This window comes from Saimiri boliviensis, chromosome 7, assembly GCF_048565385.1.
Source record: "Saimiri boliviensis isolate mSaiBol1 chromosome 7, mSaiBol1.pri, whole genome shotgun sequence".
Classification (NCBI taxonomy): Eukaryota; Metazoa; Chordata; class Mammalia; order Primates; family Cebidae; genus Saimiri; species Saimiri boliviensis.
In genome coordinates, this window is record NC_133455.1 from 81,352,007 (window position 1) to 81,379,446 (window position 27,440).

Sequence of the window (27,440 nt, forward strand, 5' to 3'; positions counted from 1 at the left end):
AGGACAGGAAGAGGAGGCTAAAGGGGAGGGCACATATCGTTTGTTTGATAATATTCTGTTTGACCTTGTTAATAGGTACATAGGTATTTGTTGTAATATCCTTTATGTATTTTGTCCGGAATGTTTCATAATGATTTTTAAAAGAAAAAAGCATTTTGAAGTCCAAGAAGTGTGCTATTCTGGATGTCATACTTACTTGAGGAGAGATTTAGACAGACTAGAGATTATTTAAAAAATAATGATCCAAATACCTATGAGCCTGGAGACCCTGATATAAGAACAAGTTGAATAAACCCCCCCAGAGGTTTAGCCAGAGAAGACTTGGAAGTGAAGGGAGTAACTTGGCACAGTAAGAGGGCAAAAATATTTGAGTAATAGTGGTAAGTGAAAAGGTGTAGATTTATTCTATGTGACCACAAAAAGTTAAAACACACACACACACACACACACACATATACACACAATTTAATGGAATCTGTATGAAGAAGAGTGGTCCGAAGATGAAATGGCTGACATCTCCATACTGGTCATGTGAAAGCCTGTCTCAGAGGACTATCTGATGTGACTGTCATAGAAGAATTCCAAGCAAAGTTGAACTACTTCAGAGTTTTTCAACACAACTACTTTTTTCCGAAATGGTAAACTATATAAATTTTTCATTTGATCAGCACCTTCCTTGCTGGGGAAACTGTTCAAAGAATTAGTCAAGCTAGTCATTCCCACAATACTGAGGGTCTGACAATGTGACTTAACCACCGTTAAGGTACATGATGCCTGAGGACAAATGTCAAGATCTCAGAGAGAATGCTGGTCTAGACAAATTATATTATTCAAAGGGTTGTTGGAAGATAAATATTTAGACAGAAGCTAGAGAACAAAATTAACTGAGTTGCTGATCAGAATGAATGACATAAGACTAAGTCTAAAAAGTTTCAGCCATATAAGCCAATGGGCTTTTGTTCATCTAATGCCTGGTTACACAGCTAACTTGAGCCCATTTAAAGGACTCATGAGGGGTGAAGTAACTATTCTGGAGAAATAAACAGAACTTCATTTCCATCATTAAGGAGCAGAATGGCTTTGTTAGAACAGCCAACATAATATTTTATGGCATTCATAAACATTGACCTCAGTTCAAATCCAACATCCTCAAATTACCAGCTGTGTGACCTTAGAAAAAAATATGTATGTGAGTCTTAATTGCTTTACCTGCAGAATAGAAATATTAATTTTACATATCTCTTACACTAAATGAGAAAATGTTTATAAGTATACAGAAATCTATCAGCTTGCTTCCTGGTGCATAGTAAATGCTCAATATATCGGCTCAAAACTGGGATGGGGCAGTAAGAAGGGAGAATTACCTTTATTTATTGCTGTATTCTCAATGCCTGATATGTTCTATTCAAACAATATTTTAAAAATAAATTAGTACTAAGGCTATGAACAAAGGTCCATAGATGTGATTCAGGCAATTAAGCACCAAGAGATAGAATATGGACAAAATAGCAATGGTTGGTGTTGTGTTGGACCAGAAAGGGAGAGAGGTAATGCAGAAAAATAAATGTGTCATTCCTGAAATGAATGAATTCTCACCTATGAGATGCAGTTGTGGCTGGGGGAAAACTAAGGTTAAAAATGAAGGGTGATGATGTTGCAGACACATTTGCATTGGTGAGCAAGTGCAGTGGTTCCTTGGCCCATGGCAGATACGGCAGAGAGGGCTGTGTTGGAGGATTTCAAATCAAATGAGTGGACACCAAAAATCCTGGTTGACTGCATTACAAACTTCAAATGGTTTTTATGCATTAGGCCTATGTGGTCTGGATATAGAGCTCATCAACACTCCATAACTCAATGACTATCCCTGTGTAGAACTGGATTTCTGCTGGGCGCTACTGCCAGGGCACATCGTCTTCCCTAGCTATGATGGTGTCAGAGGATTTCCCGAGGATGCAGCTTTCTTCTGTCCCCTGACATTCTGGTTTTCAGAGGAAATCCTGTAGGTCTCTTTGCCCAGCATGTAATGCACGTATTAAAGTTGTCCATTTCAAGTGTCATGAACTGAGTCTACCTGTTTCCCTCTGTTATTCATGGTTGCCTAGGAGCACCATGCAGTGTTGCTTAGGAAGATCACCATGTTTCAAAGGTGGCTGTGATACCTAATACCACTTGTTCTCATATAGAGTAATTGGCCTAGGCTGCGATTACCTTCTAGAAAAAAATCATACAGAACAAAGGCTACCCAAACTTGGGTCTGCTTCTGAAAGAATATGCTTTCCTACTGTGATGTTTGAGGTATCATTAAGGTTAATGAAGAACTAGGTCGGGTCTGAGTAAGTAGGGTTTGGAACTGAGATGAACAAGATTTTCAATAACTGTGAGGCTACAGTCATGTCTGTGTACCAGGAAAACTTTTTTTCCACATAAATCTTTCAAGAATAGTCTTGTTGCATGTATAAGAATCATCTGGAGGGCTTTACGGTCCCCTGCCACCAAGATTTCTGATTCAGTAGGTTTGTGATGGGGCCAAAAAATGTGATTTTCTAACAAGCTCCTAGTAGATAATGATGCTGGTCTGAGGAATACATTGAGAATCACTGGGTTAGAGAAATGAGAGATAAATGACCAGAAAACCCCAGAAACCACCTGTAACTAAAATAGTTTTGGAATAACTTGGAGTTCTTGATTTTGTAGGGTGCTTTCATATTAAAATTGTCATCATTTTCTTTGACATCATTGGATCGTCTTCCACATTCTCAGATTTGGCCAGTAGATGGGACTATGATAAGCAGCCCATGAATCAAGAGTTTATTGGAGGTCATGTGTATAAGGAAATCTTTCCCACTGGGAGCGATGGCTTATGCCTGTAATCTCAGCACCTTGGGAGGGAAGCTGAAGAAGAGGATTGCTTGAGCCCAGGGGTTTGAAACCAGCCTGAGCAACATGAGACCCCCCGCTCTGTCTCTACAAAAATTAAGAAATTAATCAAATGTGCTGGCGTGCACATGCAGTTCCAGCTGCTACTCAGGAGGCTGTGATAGGAGGATCGCTTGAGCCTAGGAGCAAAATACTGCAGTGAGCCATGGCTGCACCACTGCACTCCTGTCTGGGTGACAGTACAAGACCCTGTCACAAAAAAAAAAAAAAAAAAAAAAAAAGAAAAGAAAAAGAAACAGTCCCATCTAGCAAGTCATGAAGTCATGGAACATCCCATTTATGACTCATTAGATGATGACAGAAATATTGAACAAGCTGAAAATTACCATTAAATACCTGAACTGGTTGAGACGTTTCTCGGAAACCATTGTTACTTATTACCCTTTTTGTTTTGCCCAAAGTTACAGATTTTCTGAAAGTCTTATTTTGTCAAGCCCAAAGTTTTACGGCACTGGCCAGTAATGGGGATTGATTTGTGAGAGTATCTAGTTGCCTTGAACAGTAAGCATGTTAGACCACAGTAATTTTAACAGAACCCTAAGGCACTATGGGAGGTTGTAGAGGGGCAGAGGGACTATCACCACAATGGGTGCCTTTGAACTTGCAGAAAGCCTTGGTTCTGAGCAATAAGAGTGATTATGTCTGCTGCTGAGACCCAGGTGTTAAATCAGGTGAGTTCGGCTGCCTACTTCATTTCACTACAGAGAAGGGGGTCCCCTGTCTCTTTGTGGCAAATTTACATAGCTTTTAGAGAAAATGGGAGGGGTGAAGTGGAGACAAAGAAAGTCTAAGCAGTGCTGGTGGCAGAATTTTGTGGAAAGAGAATATGGGAAACAGGGGTCTTCAGCGGCTTATTTTACAAATGTTTATGTGACAGGCTCTTTTCTAGAAGCTAAGAAAAAACAAGCCAAAGTCTCTGCTTTCAAGTGGCTAACATTTTTAAGTGGAAAAGGCTGAGGAAAATGAATAAAGGTAATGAATAAAGAACTCCATTAGTCTCTTGATATCTTGACAGGCTTTCTAATACCAAGCCCAACAGAGGGTGGTTGTTCATTTGTATAGTAGTGGCACTAGGTCAAGTGTGCACCCAAGTTGCCTCAACAAGGGCATGATCCATGAAGATATGCAATGTCCCTGAATTTATCATCCTTTACCTGAAGGTAGGAGGGAGCCTGTTTTAAATCAATTGAAACAAAAAATCTCCTTTTTCCAAGGGATTCAATATGGATATGGGAAGCAGGGATAGAGTGTTGGACAGAGCCAGAGTGGAGGTGCATGGTGCCAGAAAGCCAATATTATCACTGTGTCCAAGAGCTGTAATACATGTCCAGGATGAAAGATCAGAACTGGAAGTAAAAATCAAGAGCAGAGCTGTGGAGTACCCGGTGGAGGTTGTGAAGGAAGATGACAATAAAAATTTGTGTGGGGGAATGAATACATTGGGGTATGTTCTGGATGAATGCCAGAGACAAAAGCAAATAGCCAAGGCTAATTTTTATATGCTTTTAGTGCATTCTTACTTGGGTGGGGAGGATTCCTGTAAGGCAGCCAAAATGGAGCACATATTTTCTGACACATAGACCAGAAATAAAAGCAAGCAGAAGTAAGGTGGTAGAAAATAAAACACTATTCAATTACTGCACTGAGAGATCAAATGAAAGTATATTTATTGAATAATTAATTATGCCTTGACTGTACTAAGTGCTTTAGCTCATTTAATCCTTCAGCTAATATAGAAGCTTAGAACTACCATAATCTCTTTATTAGTTACAGTAATACCAGGTACTATAAAAATAGACTTAAAATCAAAATTGGCTTAAATACAATAGAATTTTATTTCTCATTCGTGTGTCAATATAAAGCAGGATTCCTGATCAGCAGATAGCTCTTCTATCTTTTGATCCCATCATCCTCAAAGTCCTTATCACTATTCTCTGCATCTAGCCAATAAAAGAGAAAAGAAGAGGAAAACAAGACACATCCATTTCTTACAAGCCTGGCCCAGAAATGACACACATGATTTTCACAAACGTTTCTTTGGTGATAACTGGTCACTCAACACACTTTGATGAAAGAAGGGTTGAGAAAATGGTGTGCCTTCCTGGGGACATCAAACTCTGGAAAAGGGAGCACAGACTTTTGTCTTCAGCGAGCTCTTTGCACAGCCTGCCCCTCTAGTACTAAATATGTGCTCACCCTTCTTTGACCGAAAGGACACACTCACTCTTCCTTAAGGGAATTAAGGATAAGTACCATATGCTTTCTGCAACCAGCTCAACTTCTATGATCTCTTGATGCTATGTTGTCCTCTTCACCCAGGCCAGAAGTTCTTCTTCTGGTCTGGCCACAAATTAACTGAAAAGGAAAACATGGAATGGTAGAGCAGGGACAGAACTCATCTGGATGAAGGAATGGGAAATACATAGCAGATGCAGCACAACAGCAGGGATGAGATCCCACTGACAAGGTACATTGTCAAGAATATGTACCCTGGAAATGGGAGAAGTGCCTTCATTAGACCCCAGTTCTATTCTCCAGGAGGAACTCCCATGTTCACTTTTGGATCTCTTCTGGGCTCCTTCTCTGCCTCTTCTCTTCCAGGACCACATCTGAAATACCTGCTGAGAAATGTGCCATCCTTGGGGGCTGTTCAGCTTTCTTGGCCCTCTTCCTAATGAGAACACATGGACACAGGGAGGGGAGCACTACACACTGGGGTCCATTGGGGAGAAATGGGGGAGGGACGGCAGGGTAGGGAGGTGGGAAGAGATAGCATGGGGAGAAATGACAGATACAGGTAAGGGGAAGGAAGGCAGCAAACCACACTGCCATGTGTGTACCTATGCAACAATCTTGCATGTTCTTCACATGTACCCCAAAACCTAAAATGCAATTTTTAAAAAAATAGAAAAAATAGAAAATAGAAATTTGAGAGTCTGACTTTTTTAATGCTCAAACAATCAATTTTGGGTCGGGGTTATCATCTCTTTAGGAGTTAGCAAGAGCTAACTGTTATTAAAGAGTTGAAGTTGTTACTCTTGTTAGAGAGTAAAAGTTTTACTGTGCTAATAAATAATACTGAAATCTCAGTGGCTTACAAAATAAAGGCTTAATTTCTTGCTCACATTAAATAGCTGTAGCTTATCAGCATTTTGTTCTATGTCACCTCTCCCTTTTAGGGCCGGGACTGAAAGCTCGGCTCCTGCTGGACTTAGCAGAGCCATGTATGGCTTCTAAGATGTATGAAAGAACACTGTGACATTCATTGCTGCTGGTTGCATTCCATTGGCCAAAGTCTGATATCAGTGGAGCAAAGAAGTAGATTCTTCATCAAGGAAACATTGCAAATCTTGAGGCAGTGGACAGAGGTTTAAAAGGAGGGGATAATAATATAGTCTACCTTTGACAATACAGGTCTCTCAGAAACTTAGACCTTAGTTTATTTGCTTCGAATTAGTTCCATGTGTAGTCACGCCTGACTTCTTTCCTATAGATAGCTCTCAATTCCACTTGTTTCTTTGCTCTCTTTCCCATAGGCATTTCTCTCCCAATTTAATGAGACCCTCAAAAACCACAAGTTAAGGTGAGAGGGCAACACATTCATTGGACCTTTGCTGTAGGGTTAAATCACTTTATTTGAGGAATCTCATCACTGGACTTTTGTCATTCAAGGCCTTCTTGAAATTTTAATTTCCATTTGTTTTATAAGGTCTGACTCTGTCACCCAGGTTGGAGTGCAGTGGCTTCATCAGGGCTCACTGAAGCTTCACCTCCTGGGCTCAAGCAATCCTCCCATCTTAGCCTGCTGAATAACTGGGACTACAGGCACTCACCACCATGCCTGACTAATTTTTTTATTTTTGGTAGACATGGGGTCTCACTATGTTGCCAAGGCTGGCCTTGAACTTCTGGGCTCAAGCTACCCTCCTGCCTCAGCCTCCCAAAGTGCTGGGATTACATGTGTGAGCTACAATGCCCAGGTTATTTCCTGTTGTTTAAAGTCCAGAAACATTCTTCAACACTGGAAAGCTTTACATTTCTGGACTCTTTCCACTTACTTCTTGCCCTCTAATGGACAATCTTTTCCTTAGCTCATCACTTTCTTGCAATATCTTACTAAATGCAGCAGCAGTTGCCAACACGCACTAAGATTCCGGCTTTTTTCAACCCTCTTTCTCCACAGACCCCTTACACCAAGCACTACAGACCCAGAAGGCATTTCATCGTTTTTCCAAGAGATTGCAGGTGATAGTTGTTTTGCTAAATGTTTTGCCTTTGCATATCTCTGTTATCCTAGCATTAGATATATTTCCTTAGTGCCTACCACCCTCCCTCTAAGCCAGTACCCATATATTTTACTTTTAGAGTAATGGTGGCATCATACTTCAATTTGCCAATTTTTGTTAGTTAGGATGACACTAGGTGCTGCAACAAATACCCCCCCTTTTTTTTAAGAAACATATATTACCTCAAACTAAATAGAAATGTATTTCTAATGCAAGTAGCTATCAAGAGTGGATTTCCTGTTTGTCAGGAGACTCTCTTCCATACAATGATACAAGGATTTTGATTCCTTTAATAAGGTGGCTCCATCATCCTTTACTGTATAGGTTGGCAAATTATGGGCTGTGGGCCAAATCTGGCCTGTGGCCTATTGTTGTAAATAAAATCTTCTGGGAACATTTCTATGGCCATTAATTTATGTTTGATCTATGCTACTTTTCCATTACAATGGTAGATTTGAATAGTTGCAATGGAGATATTATGAGTTGCAAAACCTGAGCTATTTACTACTTGGCCTTTTATAGAAAAAGTCTGGGACATCCATCCTGGGATCTAATGATCATCATTTGAATTTAGTTGGGAAAAGGGGAAAGAGCCTGGAGAAGGTACAATGTTCTTTAAACCCCTGGCCCGTAAGTATTACATACACATTCCTCTCTCACATGGCCTCGCCTAGATGCAAGGTGGGATGAGAAATGCAGTCTGTTGCCAGGCAGGAACTTTACTACTTTCCAGCAACTCTAAATTATAATAAGAATTTGGGTGGACAGCTATTCATCTCTGCCATAATGCCCATCTTGTAGGTTTTTTTTTTTAAGTTAGGCTTTAAGAGTTAGTAACTTGACTAATGACTTTAAGACCTGTTTCAAGATATTATATCAAAATGGTTAACAATTCAGTCTCAAGAATCATAAAGACTTGGGTTTTAAAAGTAAATGCTGATTAATTGTTATTAATATATTCTTCCCTACACAATATAGTAGAAGCTCTTGCTAGAGAGGTAAAAATTTATCTTCCTTATCTGTAGCTTGGAAGCTGCAAAACACTGGCCTGGAAGGTCCTTAAGTTCTTTCCACCCCAGAAATAATTGCTTCATGCTATAACTTTTACTTGGTCCCTCCTGTGTACCTAAAACTCTGCAAGCAGTAGAGTCACAGAGAAGAATAAGGCAATGAGGCCATTGGAGGCCACATTCCAGCCATTCATAAAATGGCTCAAAGAGGAAAACAGATGTGGCATCAATCAATGCCTAACCTTACTACCTGGGAGTGGGAGCACTGACCTAGAAATATTCACAGAGAGCTGAGATCCATGGTAATTCTTCCCTGTCTGACAACCTTCAACCCAAACTGCTAAGCACCTGGACCTTGTTGGGCATACCTGTTAACGTCTCCCATCAGTTGGGTCTTTAAAATACATGATTTGTGCATTCTTTTGGAATATATATTTGATCTTTGACTCTGGACTTCCTCTTCATATAAAGTTTCTGCCATAGAAAACTCTCATTCTCCCTATATTTATTTCCCATGCTTCTACTACACTCCTCTTACAATTTTGTTCTTATTTTTAAAAGAAGTTAAAAGTGATTGACAATTGATATTTTATTCTAGGAAGTATTTGAATGCCTCAAATCCTTTGTATTTCATTGCTCTTCTTCCCTTCAGTAGGCCCTGGACTAGAGTTTCAAAAACCAGTGTGTGGGGCTCTGAAAGTACATAAGGGTGCTGTACAGAATCTTGATTTTTGGCAAAAGCTTTTTAACTTTATGTTTTTATTTCATCGATAAACTTAAAAATTAATGTAAATATATTCTGGCTTATCAGATTTACTACCTTCTAACTGATTATGCACTGTAATCCTAATGCCTGAGCTTGTGTTTATATTTATTACTATGTTTGCATCAGATGCCATTGTGGAGCGCTGAGTGGCCAAAGGTTTCAAAGTTATAAGTACAGAGGAAAGTAGTAGAATAATTGAGTCATCACGTGGAATATGATGGTGTAGGCATTCAGACTTAAAAAAGGAGAAGGCAACCTATCTGTTGCATCTGGTATCGTGTTTATTTTGCAAGTGGGTCTATTGTTCAGATACTAATTAGGAATAATTCATTAACAATAATTATACTATAAAGTATTCATTATTGTAATAATTAAATTAAATAGCCATACACATATTTTAAAGGCCACAATGTCAATTTTGTAAATTATTTTTAAAACAATTTACGAAGTTGACACTTGAAGAAAATTACGATCATTATTCACTGGAAGACATTTGATTCTATTGGAAAGCTATTTATTCTAAACTAGTATGCAATATCATACTTAGGAGAACACATTTTTTTTTACATTACTGTTATCAAAATGAAACTATAAAAACTATTTATAGACCTTGACCTGAGGCTGCATCCTTATATATTAAACCCAACATCAGTAATGTACTTCCAGTAAACATCATGTATCACATTATATTAATGCTGTTAATTTGAATTTTAATGGGTTTCCAATGTTGTTCATATTTAATTTGTAAATTTGCTTTTTAGTTGGATAGAAGCATATACTTCTTTTACATCCAAATAAAATATGTGCATATTTATTTTATATTATAATAAAATGATGTAAGACAACACGGGCAGGGTGGGGGATTACTGTAAGAAGGCCTTTCCTTTAAAATGAGAATATGCATTACTTAAGCTGCAGAAACACTCAAGCTGTCATTCTCAAGTGCATAGAAGTTCTAGTCTTTGAAGAAGCACAGACTGCTAATGAAGACTTGATGTACTTGAGACAAAATGGGCAAAATAAGGACAATGTAGTGAGTTTTGCATGCTACTAAATTATATTACATTTAAAGGAATATCTATTAACTGACTATTCTAGTTTTTTTGACAGCTAAAATTGTCCTATAAAATGTCAATGATAACACATGGTAGGATTTACTTGACAAAAATTTTATTGTAAAATTTTTATGACATTCCAAATCTATAAACTCCCCATTATCATGGTCCTCTGCAACTGCCAAAATCTCTGGCCTTTTTTCACTAGTGTTCTCGCCCTGGGACCACTGACATTTCAGAACTTGCAACCTCAGGTGCTTGTAGACCACACAGAAGTTTGTAAACCAATAGGAACAGGATAATAAATTGTATTAGTTCATTCTCTGACTGCTATGAGAACATATCTGAGACCGAGTAATTTAAAAAGGACAGAGGTTTAATTGACTCAAGGTTCTGCAAGGCTGGGGAGGCCTCAGGAAACTTACAATCATGGCGGAAGGGGAAGCAAGCACATCCTTCATCACATGGAGGCAGTGAGGAGACAAATGAGTACCCAGTGAGGTTGGTGGAGGTGGGGGGGGCGGCGGAGGTGGGGGGAACCTGTTATAAAACTGTTGGATCTTATGAGACTCAGTCACTGTCATGAGAAGAGGATTGGGAAACAGCCCTCATGATTCAATTATCTCCATCTGGTCCTTCCCATGACATAAGGGGATTTACAGGAACTATAATTCAAGATGAGATTTGAGTGGGAACACAGTCAAACCATATCATAAATTTCTTCTTATTTGTAATTGGAACTCATTGCTCAGTGAATAGAAACAAAATAGACTAAAACAGAGAATCTGAAAGTCATAATTATTTTTTCTCACTTAATATAAATTAATGTGCGATTCACCAATATTTTGATGGAGAGTCACAAAAGTATGGGCCCATCAATTGGTGTTTAAACCACATTCAGTTTTAAATTCTTCAGAGCAGACAAGAATAAGGCATATGCTATCATTCTGAGTGCAGGATCCTGTCTGATTTCGTTGCTCAGTTTTTTACAGTTGTGTCATTTATATCTATTTCAACAAGGTTTTTTAGTGGCTTGTCTCCATTAATAGTTTCTAAATCATGCAAACTTTTTTCATAGAAATGGCTTCCTGGCCAGGCGCAGTGGCTTACTCCTGTAATCCCAACACGCTGGTAGGCTGAGGCAGGTGGATCGCCTGAGATCAGGAGTTCAAGATTAGCCTGGCCAACGTGGCAAAACCCCATCCCTACCAAAAATACAAATATTAGCCAGGTGTGGTGGTGTGTGCCTGTAATCCCAGCTACCTAGGAGGTTGAGGCAGGAGAATTGCTGGAACCTGGAGGGCAGAGGCTGCAGTGAGCCAAGATTGCGCCACTGCACTCCAACCTGGAGACAGAGCAAGACTGTCTCAAAGACAAGAACAAAACAAAAAGAAATGGCTTCCTTTTTATCTTTATTTTATTAGTTAATATAATATTTCAAATACATAAGTGTGACAATAAGTACAGTTGAATTCAAGGAGTATGGGGACCAGCCCAAGTGACTTGCTTACCAAACGGCTTGACTGGTGTGAGTAGTATGAGGGCACATTGAAAAGTACAATCCTTAAGCAGTAAGTGCTGTGAGTATCAGTCAGCATGTTTTATAGAAGGGATGGAGAACGTCATCTATTTTGGCAACGTGGTTAAATGGATGCCGCTTAAAAACAAACTTCTGTTGCAAAATGTAATGAGTATGAAAAAAATGTAAGTACAAAATGCTATGAAAACCAAAGGGAGGAAGCAACTAACTGCCTATGATTCCAGGCTTCTTCAACCCTTGATGAAACAACAGCAGAAACCAAAAATAACTTTAAAAAATATGTTTCTGCATCTTCGCTAGTTAAAATACCAGTGGGTTATTCCAGCACAAAAGGTTAATCTGAGTTGATATGTTTTCCATTAAATCTGGGGAATAATCCATACTATATTTTTTCTCATTGTTTTGTATTATAAGTATTTCTTATGTCAATTGCTATTTTTAATGATCTGATGTCCTGAGTTGTGAAGAGTTAGAATTCCCAGGAAAAGGTTTTTTTTTTATTCTCACAGAAAGGGCAAATTCTGTGCTCAAACCACATAGATCTCATTGCAAATGTTTTCTCCTGATGGCCTATTCAGTTACCTTTCTTCTGTGTACCCATTCTTGGTGCTGATCAAGTCTCATCCCCTCTTCTATTCTCTCGGCTCCAGTCTTTATTGGTCTCTCCCCTTGGAAGAACTCCTCGGGCACTGTGACATTTAATGATACCCTATCTTGGATCATTCACTGCCCAAGGGATCATATCCTGTCCCTCTAAATTGGACTACAAATCTCTTGACAAAGGATTGTGTTTCACATGCCTTTTTCTGTTCACAGCCTCTCTCTATTACAGGCACAAATAATTGCCTGTTGAACTGAATGTAAACAACCAGCAGGCTGCCAGAAGAAAAGCATGGGCATATTTAATAAATGGACTAGATTTTCTGAACAATTACTAAATTTTATTCTATAGTAAGTACCATAAAAGACAGGTATAGCAGGTGTAGCACAGAGGAGTTAGCAAACTTTAAGGTGGCCTTTAATGAAATACAAAATCAAATTGTTCGTTTATCTACCATTGTAGCTTAAGGACTGAAAAAAAATTCATTCTATTTTTACTGCATAAACAAATGTAAGGAAGACATGTCATGCTTCTTATTCAGTGAAAATAATGCCTGACACATAAAAAAATGTTATCATAAAAAACGTTTGCTGTCATTGTCATCACCACCACAAACATAATAAGAGCATCAATACATGAGTTGATTATTCGTTGTTCAACAGCAAGAACGGTTGAGCTTGGATTTGGGATTCACAACAAGAACAAAAAGTCTAAATAAAATTTTTGCAATGAGAAATTCTCTTTACCAATTCTTTCTCCATCTGTTTCATTTGTTTGCTGAAATGAAAAGGATTTGCCTCTAAATTTTTCCTTTTCTGCTGCTGCTTTCTTTCAGAAGCAATTTTCTTCCTGTAGGAATATGGTGTGATGTAAACTAATGTAACTTCAATGGAAAGTTCAGGACTTAATAGGACTTTCTGATAGAAAAGTCCATTCTCTCCCTTCTTCCTGTTACTCTGTAAAGTGTTCCTATTTTTTGAGTCATTTCTAAGACAGCTGTATTGTTAATATTTAGGTATTCTGGCTCAAAGTCGCTAGGCATACTAATACACGAGGAAGAGAAATACACATTTTTATTTCCTGTTTTCCTTGTTCTTGGTATCAGAAACCAGCATAATAATTTTATTTCCTATTTCAGACCAAAGCTATGTGGCTTTTTTCGTTGCATAAGAGTACCTCTGTGGAAAATATTAGTTTTTCTTTGGAGCAAGCATTAAACATTAGTGTTAGTCTAATGCTAACACATTAGTGTTAGCCTTTGGAGCAAGTGAGTCATTTGATCCTGTGGTAGGGAGGCACCGTGGTTTAAATGTGTCCCCACGGTTCATGTGTTGGCAATTTAATCCCTAATGCAGCAGTGTTGGGAAGCGGAGCCTAATAAGAGGTGATTAGGTCATGAGGGCTCTGACCTTATGAATGAATTCATCTTATTATTGCAGGGGTGGGCTAGTTATTGCAACAGTGGCTTGTTATAAAAGTAAGTTTGGCTCCCTCTTGCTCTCTCACTCTCACTCTCTCTTGCCTTCCTGCCTTTTGCCATGGGATGGTGCAGCACAAAGGCCCTCATCAATACGAGTGTCTTGAAATTGGTCTTTCCAACCTTCAGAACTGTGAGAAGTTCATTTATTTCTTTATAAATTACCCAATCTGTGGTATTCTGTTACAACAGCACAAAGCAGACGGAAGCAGGAAGTGACTTATTTTTAAGGAAAAGACAGATACAGTTGCCTAACAAGAGGTGGGTTTCCTCATTTTTAAGTCATTCCCACATTACTACTATTGAAAACTCTTCTCTAATGGGGAGAACTTACTGAAGACTTAGACTACTGGAAAGGGGATACCTGCAGGTGAACGCAGAGAATGCTCCAACGGAGGTATCAATGAAGGGCTCTCTCCTGACTGCAATGAGAAATATGGCTCCCAAAGGTCCTGTACACTAGAGAGAAGAGAGGTCATTCAAAGGCAAAAGGAATGGTTATAGGCATGGCTCTGCTTCATGGGACCTCCCACTGATGACCCATAGGTGCTTAAGCATCTATGGATGTTGAATTCTCTTTCAATCTGGCTGTCTAGTTTTGGGTCTTTGTAATTGCACCTCTCCCAAGGTTCTCTAAGATTACCTTTCCCTGTAGGGTTCTCCAGAAGGACATAGCCAATAGGATATGTGTCTGTGTATATGCATATAATACATAATGTAATAGAAGGAACTGGCTCATTTGAGACTGGCAAGTCTTAAGTCTCAAGCCCTGCAGAGTGAGTCAGCAAGCTAGAAAGCCAGGAGAGCCAGTGAGTTAGTCTAAGCCCAAGTCTGAACACTTGAGAACTGAGAGAGCCAATGGTATAGTTCTCTAAAGACCTGCAGGTTGGAGGCCCAGGAAGGACTGATGTTTTAGTCTGAGTCCAAAGGCAAGAAAAAAGCCAATGTCAGTTCAAATGCAGTCAAACAGAAGAAATTCTCTCATACTTGGAGGAGAATCAATCCTTCGTTCTATTCAGGCCTCTAATTGATTGCCTGAGGTCACCCATCTCAGGGAGGGTAATCTGCTGAAGTCGGTCTAACAATTTAAACGTTTACTCATTCAAAAACACTCTCACAGAAACACCCAGAATGTTTTACCAAATATTCAGATATCCCATGACTCAGCCAAGTTAACATACAACCATGACATTCCTTAATCCCCCCTGCCAACACACACCACACACACACACACACACACACACACCACCACCACCACCACCAGGCTTTCTTCTCTTTTCCTGGCCAAGATAGCCTCATCAGAAATTTCCAGGGCCAGCATCGTCTATTCTCAATTTTATCACTTTTGCAAGTGAGGTTTGAAACTGAGTTTAGTGGGCAGAATGTTTGCTAGGAGTGCTCCCTTGGGATCCATACCTGTGACAAGAAGAGAAAGAGGTAGGATTTGGGAAGAAAGAGAAATGTAACTGTGATGCACCCTGACCTCAGCTTGGCTGACTTCACAGGGAGCCCTGGAACCAAAATAATCCAGTGTAGTGGTACTGAGTTGGGCCAAAAGGGTCAAGTTTTTACACTCCCTTCTTCATCAGCCATTCGATATGGGTCATCTTGTAAATATTGCAACCTTGGATGAGGCAGCTAGCTCTCTGCAGCTAGGCCGTCTCTGAGGAAGCTGACAGCTGATGCATCTCTGGCAACAGCATCCCCTTCTGCTGGGGCAACAAGTCTGCATTGGAGGGAGCTGTGGGGGTGCTCTCGTGTCCACCACAGTGGTTATGGTTTAAAGGCTAGGTCCTGTTTGGGGGGACTTCGTTGATTATCAACATTCTCTTTTTGAAAGTTAAAAAAAAATCAAACATTTATAATTTTTCTTTATATCCATGCTATAAAAATTCTTCTCAAGGAAGTATGAAGATGTCTTAATGACTGGGGGTGGGGAGGTGGGGAGAGGTTTACATAGGGGTGTGCTTTAAAAAGACAAAAATTGATCAACAATCAGAATTTTAAAATTGTAAGAAGAATCATTCTCTTTTAGAGTAGAAATGATTTTACTTAATTCCTAGTTTCTTTCATTATTGTGTATGAATACACAATAATACCTGGTTTCCTATTCCTAGGGCTCTGATTTGGCTTAATTTTCATCCTAAACTATGAAAAAACCAGGTTTTTGTACATTTACCTATAGTCTATGACAGAACTAAGAGTCAAGATGAAATTATCTTCATCCTAGATAGAAATCTAATCTCCCCAAATAAGAATTTTCAAATCTTCAGTTTAAAAGTGTTGCCTACTTCCAATGCCAGAATTGACCTGATTCATGAGCAGACTAGACATAGGTTTCAATTCCAGATATCCTGCTTGGTAGCAAAAAAAAAAAGAGATCAGCCAGCTGAATCACATTTTAATATTTTCTATCCATACTGAATACTTTGAGTCTAATAGCAGAGCATAAAAACCCAACTCAGCTGAAATATGAACTACCATTTGTTATTATCAATGCTGTGTTTCATCATTACCAGCCTCATATTTCAAGAGGACAGCTGGCACTTCCAAGGTCAATGACAGTTTTATATAAAAACTCCAAATGAAAGGACTGCAGAGATCAAAGATTTGGGACAATCATATAGAGAAAGATTGCCATAAGCTAGCTCATCCATTCCAAAAATTGGGTTTTTATTTTTGGTAACTATGATAAAAGGGGCAGAAAGAGATTTAAAAGGAGGATTTAATAAAAGTCGTGAAGATGAGACTACACTTTCCAAAATAAGTAAAACATTCCACAGAAGTTAAGGAGAAATGCAAGTCAATAATTGTCACTGCTGAATGTCCACTCCCTGTTGGTGAATCATTGTGAAAAGGCCTGATGCTAATATGCAACAATTTAATTATACAGCAGGATGGTAATGATCTTGCAGACAGATGAAAACAAATCAAAATCATCTCAGTGGTACCAAAGTATAGATATAGACATGCTGTGCTAGACTTTCAATGACCTTGAAGCTTGTATTTACATTAATGGAAGAGGGAGGGGTACCAAGTTTTCAAAGCTTTTTGATTTTTGTAAATAAACAGAAATCAGAATTATTCTCACTTTTTTCTTGCTTCAGGAGAATACTGGGATTATTATGAGCAACTATTGAAATCCAGGATATTCAGCTGAGAAGATGCCAGCATCTACTGCAGTGATCTTGATCCTGTCCATGAATGAAGTAGAATGAGATCGGCATTTGGGAGCAATGAAAGGAAACACAAGATGTTCCCAATTATTTCAGTTTTCCATGCTACCCACCTCACTCATTTGCCTTCATTTTGAAGTCACGAGTTGAAGCTGTTTGGAGAATATTGTGGAGAAGAGTGACTTCTAGCTAGAAAAATGGAGAACATTGCCAGGACACAGGAGAGATGTGTACTAAACAAAGTTTAACTTTCAGGCTTCAGCAGTATTGTGCACATTCTTTGGGCCTCCCTGACACTCCAAACCCATTTTTTGTCATCAAATTGTATTCTGGTTTACCCAGAAATTGGAGGGATCCACATACACAAAAGTCTGTTTTACTTATGAAAGCAGTATTTTATTTGACATATTGAACAGAGCTTGAAAATAAAGGTGTTATTCCCAGTCCCATATCGAACTCAACAGTCCCAAACCCGGCTGGAACTGCTCTGGATTATGGCAACATCATTATCGAGGCTATGACTCTCTTTGGCCCAAGTCATTATCGTGGGACCTGTGAGCTCATGGCAGAAGGTAAGTCTGGAGTTCTCTTAGATATGATGCATGAATGAGCTGTATAGAACCCCTCTGCAGTGGACTGAAAATAAAATGTAAAGTTAATGCAATTCCTCACCTTACACTTCATTTTTGAGACTATATGGAAAGAGATAACAAGTGATTTCTGGTATTGCCATCCGCAGTGGAGGGTGCTGAGTTAGGGGGGTCATGGAAGGCAAATTTTTATGCAACTTCTCTTACAAGTTCTAGATGCTCAGCAAATAAATGTTTGTATCCCTTCTGGAAATATGTGGTGTCCATGCTGGGGCTTGGATTGAGCCTGATACTGAACCAGGGCCCAAGTTTACTCTGAGACAATCTGAAAGGAGAGTGTGAAAAAGAGTGGTGGGAAATAAATTGTTAGGGGGTAGTGGCATGTCTTAGACTGTTTGGGATGCCATAACAAACAGCGGTCGATGCACTGGGTGGCTATAAAGGATAAAAACAACATGCATGTTCACTCATGGCAAACAGGATATGTCTTTGCAATTTTTCTCCTAGGTGCTAGTTTAACATGCTACACATATTTTACTGCCATTTATCTACTTTATTGTCCCTGTCCCTACTGGAATATTTTCCCATTGCGTATATTAGTGCTTGGCACGTAGTACGTGCCTGATTGAAAAGTTTGTGTCCCACCTGTAATCCCACTTTGTGAGGCTGAGATAGGAGGATCACTTGAAGCCAGGAGTTCAAAACCAGCCTGGGCAACATAACCAGAGCTCCATCTTTATTAAAAAAGAAAGTAAAATTTGGAATCAATTGTTTATATGAACACTACACTTTTGCCTATACCTGTGTCAGTGATCTGTGTTGTAATCATATTTCCCTACGTAGCACCCATTTTGTCATTGTTTTATGGCATCTCGGTAACATGATTTTTTTTAATATAGTGCATTTAAATTATTTTCCTTTATACTTGTTGCTATTTATATACGGTTAAATAAGTTCTTCATTTTTCCAAAGACATAAAGATACTTTCCTATCTCTTAAGTGGTTAAGGCTTTAGAGGAGTTACATATCTTTTAGTTGAGCTTATTTCTAAGTACTCACACATTTTGAAAATTTTATTTTTTGTTCTTAATGTCGATCTTAATTATTATTGCTTACGACAATTTAGCTTCACATATTGTATATACAGCAACCTAGTTAGATTCTGTTAGGAATCATAAGAGTTTATGTATAGATTCTTTGATATTTTCTTTTTTTTTTTTTGAGACGGAGTTTCACTCTTGTTACCCAGGCTGGAGTGCAATGGCGCGATCTCGGCTCACCGCAACCTCCGCCTCCTGGGTTCAGGCAATTCTCCTGCCTCAGCCTCCTGAGTAGCTGGGATTACAGGCACGCGCCACCATGCCCAGCTAATGTTTTGTATTTTTAGTAGAGACGGGGTTTCACCATGTTGACCAGGATGGTCTCGATCTCTTGACCTCGTGATCCACCCGCCTCGGCCTCCCAAAGTGCTGGGATTACAGGCTTGAGCCACCGCGCCCGGCCATGATATTTTCTATGTACACAGAAATATCATCTTGGAAAATTACCAATTTTTATCTCTCCTAATCTTTTCACTATCACATAATTTTCGTTTTTACTGTGATATTGAAAACTTTTATTAAAATATGAGATGGAAGTAGTGCTAGTGTGCATCTCTGTCTTATTTCATATCAAAGCAAAGCTTTTCATATGTTACTATTAAGTAAGATATATTCAGTAGGTATTTTTAAAGATAACCTTCAGTTGATTAATAAAGTCCTCATTTACTTTTAGATTTCTAAGAATTTTCATCATGAAGTAATGTTAAATAGTATTAAATGATTTTCCTGTTTCTTGGTGTGATGGTATAATACTGTTTTACAAAATGCTAGATTTGGTTTGCTAACACTTGTATTTTGTTTAGGAGTTCTGCATATTGTTCATGAGTGAAATTGGTTTGTAATTTTTTCTCATCCTTTTAGATTCTAGTATCAAGGTTTTGCTGGCCTGATAAAATAGGTTGGGAAGTGTTCCTTCTTTTTCTGTTCTCTGTTAATGTTTATAGAAAATTGGACTATTTATTCTTTGAGTATTTGGAAGAACTCACCAATGAAACTATTTGGCCCTGATAAATTTTTGTTGGTCGGTGCAGGAAATTTGACTACAGATTCAATTTATTTAATACTTACAGAACTATTCAAGATTTCTGAGTCTTCTTGAGTCTCTTTTGGCTAGTTCTATTTTTGTGTGGTAATTTATCAATTTTGTCACAGAGTTGCCTGTTGAATTCAACTTACTATCTTTTAGATATCTAAGGCGTCTGTAGTGATATTCATCATTTTCATTCCTGAGATTGTTCCTGATATTGATTAATAGTACCTTCATTATTAATTTCTTGATCACTTTCACCACAGTTCATAGTGTAATTATTATTCTCAGAAAACAGCTTTGACTTTGTTGTTCCTCTCTACTGTATGTTTATTTACAATCTCATAAATTTCTGTTCTTCATTCTATTTCTGCTTTCTGCTCCCTTTGGGTTTTTTTTTTTATCTTTTCTAAACTTTTTTCAGCTGAATATTTAGCTCAGTATTAGCTAATTTTTTTCTCTAATATTTGCATGAAAGATTATAAATTTCCTCTTAGTACTCCTTTGGCTATATTCCATAATTTTTAATATGTAATATTTTTATTATCACTTAGTTCAAAATATTTTTTAATTTTTATTATGATTTCCTCTTTAACCAATATAGTTGTTTTAGATACATATTTTTTAAAGTTTCCAAACATATAGGGATTTTTTAGTTATCTTCTTGGTTTTTACTTCTAGCTGAATTGCAAGATAGCCAGAGAATATATACTGCATGATTTCAATCTTCGAAACTTGGTGGCTCAGGAATCAATTTCATAAACTTTCCTGTGTTTTAAAAAGAACATGTATTCACAGATATTGATGCTGTGTTCTGTATATAACCATTAGGTCAAGAGTGTAAATTGTATTGTTCAAATTTTCTATTTCTATGCTGAATTCTTGCCTCTTTGTTGAACAAAGAAAACATAAAAAGAGTGTTAGAAAACTCCCACTATGGTCATAAATTTATCTGTTTTTCTTATATGTTTATCAATTTTTGATTCACAATTTTTGATATATTATATATTTTATACAAATTTAGAATAGTTATATTTTCTTACATATAATTATCTTTATCTCTAGTATTTTTTCATCTTGAAATCCATTTTGTGTATTATCTTGTTATACCAGCTTTTGGTGGGGGGATTTTAGTATTTAACTACATCTTTTTTTTTCCCCCAATCCTTTTAAACTCTCTGTATTTTTGTGTTTTAGCTCTATGCCTAGTAAACAGCACATAACTGAAATTTTTTTTGGCCATCTTTGTCCTTTATTTAAAGCCTTTGCTAGTACATTAGTTTTATACCTACTTTATTGTTTTAAACAATTTGTCTGACCTAGTCAATTTTTCTCTGTATTGCCTTATTTGGACTTGATTTTTCTTCTACAAATTTTTAATGTTATTTACTTTGTTTCTATTGATTTAGCTGTTACTCTATATTTACTGTAGCATGTATACTTTAATTATACAAGTATTAAGCTAATAAATACCTTTACTCTTGTCATTGATCTTAAAATATATTCCATTTAGTCCTCCTATAATTTTATTTGATGATTTTCATGTATTTTAATGATATCATTGTATTCATACTTCATGGCATTATTACTGTCATTTGTATCATTCAGTGGTCATTTATATCAATCCCATATTTAACACTTTCTTTGTTCTTTATTTCTTCTTGGATTATAGATTTTCTCTGGGATTATTTTTCTTCTGTCTTAAATATTCCTTTAGAATTCTCTTTTGACAGGATTTACTAGTCACTCTGTCAGTTTTTGTTGGACTGAAAATGTCTTTACCTTCATTCTTGAAAGATCATTTTGCTGTGCATAAAATCTGCTGATAGTTACTTTCTTGTAGCACATTGAAGAGATCATTTTCCTGTCTTCTGGCTTTCACTTTTATTGAGAAGTCTCTCAGTAGTTTCCCATTTTGAAATTAGTCTATTTTAAGACTTACTGTGCTTGGGTTTCTGCAACTTTACTCTGATATGTTTAGATATAATTTTCTTTTTATTTAGTCCACTTAGGAATTACTGGACTTCTAGAGTGGGTTGATTGGTATCTCATCTCTAGAAAAATTTCAGTTGCTATCCATCCAAATATGCCTTTGTCTCATTCTCTGTCCTTCATATCTCCAATTAAAAACGTATATAGCCATCTCTCTGTATTTCCTATAATTCTTTACCTCTTCTCTGTGTTCTCCATATTTTTCTGCCTCTGCTCTGCATTTTGGATAACTTCTCTGACCCATCTTCTAGTTTAGTAATTTTCTCCTCAACTGTGTCTGATCTCCTGTTAAACATACCTAATTTTTTTTTCAAATCTGCAAGTTCACTTTAATTATCTGTATTTTGCTGATATTTTCAAGTTTGTTTTTAATTTCTTTAACTATAATAGACATAGTTGTTTGATAATCTTTTCTAATTTATCTTTATGCTAAGTGTGTAGCACTTTGGGATTCCAGTTTTGTAGAGAGATGGATAGGTTCTGGGTGTGCCATCTACTTCTCTGTGACATTCAGGCAGTGAAAGCTGTAGCTCATTTTCTTCTGCTTAAGGAAATGTCCTCAAGACAAAAGATTTTGTCTTTGGCTTTCTATTCGGTTACTTCTTGTACTTAAACTTTAACCTGGTAACTATTTATATCTTATCGGCTTTTATGTGCACTTGAGTTTTTTTAAAAAAATATTTTATCCAGTATTCCTAGTTTTTTTTTTTTTTCAACAGGAGAGTTGGTGTGAATAACTTATCAGAAATCACACATATACATCTGGTTAACTTATATAACTGGTTAAAAGTTCCCATCTTTTAATGTCCAAGCTCATTTACATGGAGTCAGGAGAATTGTGAGTCTTTTATGCTTTACAAGAAGTCTAGAAAACAGGAATGGGGTAGGAATTGGATCATTATTCTTCCCAAGTACTTACACCCAAGCGTTACTGACATTGCCTTCCAAGGAGAGTATCCTACTTTCGTAACTCTCCAGAACAGGTACATCCCCCAATCTCAGGGGTCACATAGAAGGATCAAACATTCTTTTTTCCATAGATACAAAGAAGTGCTTAAAATCACACTACCATGTCCCTAGATTCTCAGAGCCTCAAATCCCTTCCTAAGAACTCTCTCACCATGCCATGCTGCTATACATGAAACCTTGGGGGGCATATGAAAGAGCAAATGTTCTTTCCTCCACAGACATAAAGAAGTGCTTAAAATTGCACTCCCAGATTCCCAGATTCTCAGAGTCCCAAATCTCTTCCCAAGAACTCTATCACCATGCTCTGCTACTATATATGATGCTTGTACAAGAATCCGCCCCTGAGCCAACATCTAACTGGAGAAAAAGATGCTGGTACTGTGCCTTACAGGCACCCTAATATTTAGGGAGGATTTTTTTTTCTTTTTTCTTTTGAGATGGAGCCTTGCTCTGTTGCCGAGTCTGGAGTGCAATGGTACTATCTCAGCTCACTGCAACCTCTGCTTCCCAGGTTCAAGTAATTCTCCTGCCTCAGCCTCCCAAGTAGCTGGGATACAGGCATGCCCTGCCATGCCTGGATAATTTTTTTTTTTTTAGTGGAGATGGGGTTTCTCCATACTGGTAAGTCTGGTCTCAAACTCTAACCTCAGGTGATCCACCTGCCTTGACCTCTCAAAGTGCTGGGATTACAGGCATGAGTTACTGCAGCCAGCCAGGGAGCATTCTGTTGAAGTCCTCTCATTCTGCTTCAGGGAAGAGAAAGAAACCTCCTGTTCTCCTCCATGTAGAAGGACCAAAACAGTATACTCCCAAGGATGGTCAACATCCTTCTGCCTTTCTCCTTCATCCTATGTAAACGGGTTGGGTGGAAGTGGCATTAGTGCCTGATATTATACTGGTACTTCCTGGCAAAACTGCAGGAAGAAGTCTGGCTCAAATGTTAGAGTGTGAAGTAATTAGTCCCTTCTGTCCTCAACTGGCCTTTGCCTCGACTGTGGCAGAACAAGAAGAATCAAACTCATTATCCTGTTAACAATATACATATTCTTAATGGTTATTCTCCCAGATGTCAATAGTTGCTTTTCTCTTCTAGGGTGTTGAGCTATTGGGTGGTTTAAAAATATTTCTTCCTTTTTTTCTCTTTCCTCATCTATGTTTTCTAGTTTTTCTACAGTAAGCACACATTCATTGTACAATTTTTTTTAAAGTAGATGCTTCTCTGGATGCTCCAACTTTATTAATGGACAATTGCTGTACTCCCTTAAAGTACTCATTGAATTATTACCAGTTGCATTTTAGTTTTCTGACAATTTGCTTTAATTTTCAAATGTAGAAATAAATTTCTTACCTTTTGACTCTTTTTTTTTTTGTACACCTGAGTTTCAAACTCTGCCACCCGATTTTGTTGTGACTTTCAACTCATACTTGAATAAAAGCAATTTCTGTTTCAAGGCTCTAAAAGAAATGGAAAAATCAAAAATTAATTGTTATATGTGATCTCTGACTTAACATGAAAATATCACCTCCAAAGAAGTGATAGGTGGAAATGATAACTGTTCCGCGCGAGACATTCTATTTTATTTATTTATTTATTTATTTTTATTGCATTTTAGGTTTTGGGGTACATGTGAAGAACATGCAAGATTGTTGCATAGGTACACACATGGCAGTGTGATTTGCTGCCTTCCTTCCCCTCAGCTATATCTGTCAATTCTCCCCATGCTATCTCTCCCCAATTCCCCACCTCCCATCCCTCCCCCATTTCCCCCCAACGGACCCCAGTGTGTAGTGCTCCCCTCCCCGTGTCCATGTGTTCTCATTGTTCAACACCCGCCTATGAGTGAGAACATGCGGTGTTTGATTTTCTGTTTCGAAACATGTTAATATAGGCTTCTTCTAAGGTGATCAACTCAGCTTTTGCCTCTCTTGGGTGGAAGAAACTCACTGGCATTCAGCTGAAGTGCTGCTTTGATTACATTGAATAAATTCTTTGGTCAAGAAAGAAAACAGAGAACTGGGAAGTGGTTCTTGACCAGCCTGGTATTTTTCCATCTTGTCTCTAGCTAGCTGTGTGTTCTTTTCAGTTGTACTGGTTTGTCCCAGAAAATTAGGTTCATTGGGCAGGCACTTTAAATTTTCAGATGAAAATTCTTGATTAAATATCAGTTGAATGTTCTTTTATGCTGGCATCATGACCTCAACAAGGCAAAAGAATTTTCAATTACGTGAAGCATGTACTGATTAGGCATCTTCTCTGTGCCCCATTCTGTGCTAGATTCTATTGGAGATTGGAGGACAGGAGAGGGACCCTGAGTTATGCTGGATCTAAAGCAACAAAAATGATATCTTTATCTGTTTCGTGTCTGTTTATATTACTGAATGTTCCTTAGATAACATGTTACTTCTCTCAAGGAGGTAGCAGTTTTGTACAGATAATAAGATTTCTGCATATCAGACAATTAAAAGGAAGATAATAAGGAAATTATTCTGTGCAAATAGTTTAGTATAGATAATTGATAAGGGACTTCAATTGGGGGAAGAATCAGTGTAAGCAGCATTGATGGGGAGTAGTTACTATGGACTGAGGAAATCAGATGAATTTTGAAGAATGAACAGGCTTTGGGTAGGCAGAGAAGAGAGTGAGGACTTTTGTGTGTGAAAAGTAACAGGATAAAAGGTGCAGAGTAGGAAAACAGTAAGTCCATACATACCTGATCCAAAAAGAGTGGGTAGCTGACAAGTAGAACAAGAGGAAGGTTTGCAATAATTCATAATATGCACATATGGAATTATAATATCTTGAGATATTTATCAACTTCATATGTAGGCAAAAAATGAGCTAAAATGACAGTGTTTTAATCTGAATTGATATTCCAAACATTACTTATTTACTCCACCTTTTAGAAATGATATAAACAAAGGGTAATAGCACATATATTATTTCTTCATAAATATTATTTCATGTAATGTACACAGCAATTCTAGGAAGTAGGAATTGCATTTGGTTATTGGTAAAAGAGACAGGAGAACAGTAGACTAAACAAGAAAGAAATTTATCTTTCTCTCGCAGTAGGAAAAATTCAAAGTTAGTCAATCCCAGGCCAGCTCCACGGCCATGCGTTACCCAGTTTTCTTTCATCTCTCTGTTCATTGGACTTAGTGAATAGCTTCTAGTCTCATGATTGCCTTGTGGTGGCAGGATGGCCACTATAGCTCCAGCCATCATATTCATGTTCCAGGTGGGAGGAGGAAGAATGAAGGTGAAATGCAGAAGGGCACACTCCTAAGTGATTCAGCTCTCTTTTAAAGGGATTCCCAACAAGCTCAGTACAGTGACTTTTGAATTCCAATCTCACCCTTACCTGTAAGTATGGCTAGGAAATGCCCTTTTAGTGCATTGTTGCTTCCAACAATAAAGAACTTCTGCTAGCAAGAAAGAAGAGGGGCGGCGGGGTCAGTGTGTATTGGCTAGGCTGCCAGCAGTCTCTGTCAGAGTAAGCTTACTGCCATTTTACAGCGAAGGGAACTTATCCTCAAAAATGCTAAGTAAATGATCCCAAGTCACACAGCTCTGTCTTAAATCCAGCTCTATTCACCTCTCTGTGCACTGCTTGTGCATGAAATTCTAGGCCTTCTTTCTCTAGTGTTGATCTCTTGCTTTCTCTTGTGCATGCTGAATTATCATTCTCCTCTTGGAATTTTACTATCACTGCCTAGCTGCAAGGAGATGCTTCAGTATCATTAAATGGACAGGGAATGTGAACTAAACAACTTCCCACATGTATGTATTGTGGCTGATCTTCCTGAAGTTGGTTGAAATTTCTGTAGGTACCATTTGTAGAAGTCTTGGGAATGAAGCATCTATACAATGTCCATGTCTGCTATCATACGTGTTTCATTTCAGCTCTCCTGACCTGGTCTCTTTCTTCATCTCTTCCCATTTAACATTTATCCATTTGTCATTTCTTCCCAAACCACCACATGTTTGCCTGTTTCAGCTTTGTCACCCAATTACTAGCACTGTTCTCAAGAGAAATTGTGAGCAAAAACATGCACAGGGCATCATTTTGCCTAGTCTCCATCCTCAATCTACAAACAAGTCATTTTTTGAACACTTTGTACAAATCACCTACCAGATACTAATGGGTTTACTGTGAAACATAAGGATAATCATGCTTAACCTCAAACAATCTAATTGGAGAAATGAAATGCATACACATTAAAGGACAGCTAATAATGCATGGCCAGATATAAATGCAAGTCAAATGAGGGATAGACAATAAATGCTCTCAGTGTTAAGAGTAAGGAAAAATCCTTTTTGGCTAAAGAGGTTAGGGAAAGCTTTGTAAGACAAGAGGAAATGGATTTGATTCCTGTGGGACTTGGGAAAGTTGAAAGGAGATGAACGGTTTCCTTAGGAGAGGAAATGGCAAGATCAAAGCCACAGCAATGAAAACTATTGAATGTGTTCAAGAGATTGGAGTGGATGGGCCTAGCTGAAATAGTTGATTAATACGGGAAAGAAGAGAAGAGAGAGGCTAGAAAACTGGTTTTACTTCACATGATGGAGAGCCTTAAATGCCAAGCTGAGGAATATGAATTGGATGTACATTTGGACTTTATCCAAATTGCATATAGGATTTAGAGGAGCACTTAGTAAATATTCTGACTTAAAAGGAGTAACTCCAAGTCTAAGTGTCTAAGTAATCTTTGTTCTGCATACCCAATTTTCTCCACCATGGAATTCTTTATCTGATCTGTAGTTAGCTGGCTTAGGCCTCATGGCTTCCCTTCCTTTTCCTACAGCCTGCTTTTCATTTGCATTGACCCCTTCATCAGTGCAATTACAAAGAAGAGAGAAAATGTAACTTAAACCAATCTATTTTATGAGTTAGGTTTTATTGGTTCTAC